This window comes from Ixodes scapularis, unplaced genomic scaffold (assembly GCF_016920785.2).
Source record: "Ixodes scapularis isolate PalLabHiFi unplaced genomic scaffold, ASM1692078v2 PGA_scaffold4__175_contigs__length_147842914, whole genome shotgun sequence".
NCBI classification, from domain to species: Eukaryota; Metazoa; Arthropoda; class Arachnida; order Ixodida; family Ixodidae; genus Ixodes; species Ixodes scapularis.
The window spans coordinates 3795889-3800216 of NW_024609879.1; the positions used below are offsets into that span (position 1 = coordinate 3795889).

The following is a 4328-nucleotide window of genomic DNA, read 5'->3' on the forward strand; positions in this document are numbered from 1 at the left end:
AAATGTAGTTACTAGTGAGTTTGAGACTGCAACTTTACGCTGATGATCAACACGGGCCGAAATGTACAAGGGGAAAGTTATCATGGAAATACATTTTGTGATATAAACATAAACGTGAAATTTTACGGCGCTGAGAAAGAGATGGTAAAGATAAACTAATTTCCATCGATATGACACTAGTAGTGCGATGATATGAAACGAGCCGAGAGATTTTGTATAGACTTCAGTGCCATGACGAGGGTATCATGACCCGGATCCCAGAGAGAGGCTGTATATTTCAGCTTGGATCTAATTAATGTTTTTTTATATATATAAGTGAAACGGGTGCCAATGAGAAGTTACGTTTTATGTAGCCCAACATGCAGTTAGCGCGAGAAGTGATATGCTGAATGTTGGGTTTCCATGACAGGTTAGAAATTAAGTGAACACCCATATTTCATTTCATTTATTATACTCTCAGGGCCCGAAGGCATTAAGGGGTCTTACATATTTGTAAGATGACACTTGTTTCAAAAAGGTGCCATCAAGGTAATAACAAGGACTCGTTAGGTGTGCGGGACACTCATGTGTTTACATTTATAGTGTTTAGTTTCATTAGCCATGACTCACACCAACAAGAGGCAGAGTTAATAACAGATTGAACGGCAAACGAAGAAGAAATACCTTGACTTTCACGGTTATCACCACCATCATCGGCAAAGAGACAGATATTAGAAAGTTCAAGGAAGTTCGACTAGAGTTCAACTGTGCGGCGAGCTGGCTCAGTTGGCTTTAGATTGCGTGGTGATGGCGAAATGATAGTCAAACATCCTAGTTTTAGTAAGGACAGCACTGTTTGGTTGTTTGGGTAATATAGTAAGAATACATTTTGTTATTAACTTTTTAAGATTTCAGAATCATGTTCTGTTGATTGTAACTGCTTCTAAACGAAAACAACTTATTCCGTAAAAACATCTTTCCAAACCTAGACATGCTTGTATCAAAATCTAACCGCACTGTCCACGAAGTCGAACCTGTTTGAAGGTTCGTCGAACCAGTAACTGTAACCATGTTGAATTAACCTGACACTGGGTTAGAGAAGAAACTTCGAAACGTAGAAGGGACAGAAAACAGACAGGACGACGTCTCAAGGAGCGGGAAATGTATGCTTGGGTACCAAATTATATCATGCGAATAGATTTAACGAACAAGTGTTGGAGCTAGAAACACGTGCAACTTTTGACCAATTCGAAGTACCAGAAGTCGTTTTTGAATTTTTGGTACCGTGAATACCCCGTTGTTGGAATACTGGGATTACTTGAAACCGTTTATTGTAAAACACGTGTCTAGCATTTTAATAAAACAGACTATTGGAGAAACCGAAAAAAAAACCGGTTTTGAGGAGCGTGTAACCGCTAACCGAAACCGTAAATATTAAAACCGTAAAAAACCGAAACGAAACCGGTATCAACAGGAAACGGTAACCGTAACCGTAACCGAAACGTTATATTTTTCGGTTTGAGTCCCTGATTTTGGGTCTAGGCGGAACCTGCATTTTTCACTCCGGCCTGAATCTGACATTTTCGTACGGGAACGCAGACCACTAATCAGTTCAACTTTTTTGAGCAGGTTAGTAAACCGAGCAATCTTTTCTAAAAAAAAAAAAAAAGTAATTACTTTTTGATACAGCTGCCAAGCCCGCAGTGTTGCGTTGTTATTTCGATTGAGTGCTTCCATACCATCCGTTCCTTGCGGTTGCAATCGGGTGACATCGAAACTAATCCTGGTCCTGATACTAACGCCATACTAGCCGAGCTAAAAAAAAAAAAAAAAAAAAAACTATCCACCCGTCAATCGAAAGTACTTGCAGAGGTACAAGACCTTAAAACCCAGCTTTTGACAACAGATAAAGCCATATCAGATTTGAGCGGGCGCATGACTGCACTCGAGAGCTATTATCAAAATCTCGCCCCCGTGCGCACCGAGTTAGAAAATGTAAAAATCGAGACGGCTCAGGCGGCCTGTTTGGTCTGTGGCCTGGAGGCGCGCTTCGACGATGCCGAAAATCATTCTCGACGCAACAACCTCAATTTCCATGGCCTCCCTAACTCCACTGGATCAGAAACGTCTGCCCAATCTGAACAACCGGTCATCCGGCACTGTCGTGATCGCTTGAACCTGAACATAGACCCCAAAGAAATAGAGCGTGAACATCGTCTTGGATATCATACATCTGACCGCCCTCGCCCAGTAATCGTTAAATTCACGTTCTATAAAACAAAATATATATACTATCTAATGGCCGCAAGTTCGAAAGAACAAGTTTCAGTGTTTGCGAAGACTTTTCTCGGCCCGTCCAAAATGCTCGCAAACACCTACTTGCGTTTGCAAAAAGCAAAAATACGCCATTTTCTTTACGGTTTAAAACACTACTCATGAGCCCGAAACGTTATGTTTTTGGTGAACCACCACAGACTGTGAAGGAAACAGCATAACGATTGCTCCGTCAGAAGGAAATAACAGCCCCCTCTCGGATTTCTACCGAAACTAATCTTTCATTTTCTGTAATCTTCACCAACGCGCGTACTTTTCTTCCGAAACGAGACATTGCGTCTAATTTCGTGTTGTCCTCCGGTAGCAATTTGTTGATATTAACTGAAACCTGGCTGTCTAAAGAAACCACTGATGCTAAAGTTCTGACCGATCTGCCGGACTTCCGCCATTATAGAAATGACCGCCAAGTCACACGAGGGAGTGGCGTTCTCATCGCCGCACACCAGTAGTTGTCATGTTCTATTGCTAACATTACATACGACCTTGGAATACTATGGCTCATATGTCGCGCTTTACCTCACACGATTCTTTTGGGAGTCTGCTACAGGCCTCCCCATAATTCTTCCTACGTTTCTCGTAAACTTAATAACATCTTTAGCGAATTTGCCTCAACGTACCCCAATGCGCATATCCTTCTCTTTGGAGACTTTAATTACCCGCAAATAGACTGGAGCAACCGGGTCCCCTCAGCTATAGGCCACGAAGCCGCAAAATATTTTATTAACGTATGTTTTGATTTTAACCTTGTTCAACTTGTATCCGAACCCCCACGTATTTCACGGGATTCTGCAAACATCTTAGATCTAATACTAACCAGTCATCCCGACGGCCTATCATCGGTTACTTATCTCCGCGAAATCAGCGACCACGAAGTAATTCATGCTACCTTCAGCTTTTGCCCGGTACGACGCCAAACACGCGATAAAAGAATTCGTCTTTATGATAAGGAAAATTAGGAAGTAATAAACAGGGAGCTAAACGCCTTCCTTCCAATTTTTGAAGCATCATTTCTTAATCGCTCTATTAATACAAACTGGATAATGTTCAGAAATAAATTAAATGAACTTGCAAATGAATTTATCCCAATAATTACGTTCCGTGAGAATCGGCAGAAACCCTGGTATACAAAGTCTTTAAAAGGAAAAAAAAAAAAAAACAAAAAAAAAAAACGTCTTTTCCGCTCGGCCAAGCGGAATGCGAATGGGAAAAATACTACGCAGCTGAAGACGCCTATCTGGCCTATCGCCTATACGTAACGCAAAGCACTCCTTCCTTTATGATGACTTGCTAAATATCTTAATTAAGGCCACGGTCCCACTGAATGCGGCAGTTTAGGTACTTTTTGGCAGGTCATTACTCATCTAATTTTAAATACAGTTTTTTGGGATTGATGTCATTCGAAAGGCGATGCAATCCTCTTTCATTTGATATTATGTGTGTGTTGGTGTTTACTGTTCATGCGCATTTGTAGCATTGCGAATATGATGGCGCGGACCCTCACTTGCTCCACTAGTTCATGTTTTATGAACGATCCATTAAAGATAACACGGTTCCAATATAGCAGTTTTGTTAAGATGATGTTAAAGCAGAATGTAACGATACACTTTTTTGGTATTTGCACTACTATGTTTTTTTCATCTCTCCAAATATTGCCCTAAAATTGACATTTTTCATCACAAATATGTTTTTAATGACAAGAGCTAGGACAATGAAATTAGCTACAGATGTAGTGCTTATAATGGGTAATATGCAGAAAAAAATTTATAGTTGTGTAAAATGTTTTTGTTGAGATTTTTTATATCAAACGTATCACTTCTTTGTGCTTCGAGTCATGGTACTTCAAATGCCGCTGAGGAAATAATTAAACTATAATAAAATATTTTATAACATTTAGAGCTACAATGGTTGCCCAAGAGGTGGACGATGGCTTTTTTTTAATTTGCAAAGTCATAACGCTCCAGGAGCCCTTCAAACTTACCTGTTTTTGACGCATATCTTTTTTAGACATCAAGCAG

General features: G+C 40.3%; 1 pseudogene; it reads left to right on the top strand.

The window, feature by feature from the left end:
• The first annotated feature begins 1584 nt into the window (after positions 1–1584).
• LOC121837593 lies at positions 1585–2474 on the top strand (annotated as a pseudogene).
• Positions 2475–4328: the final 1854 nt, after the last annotated feature.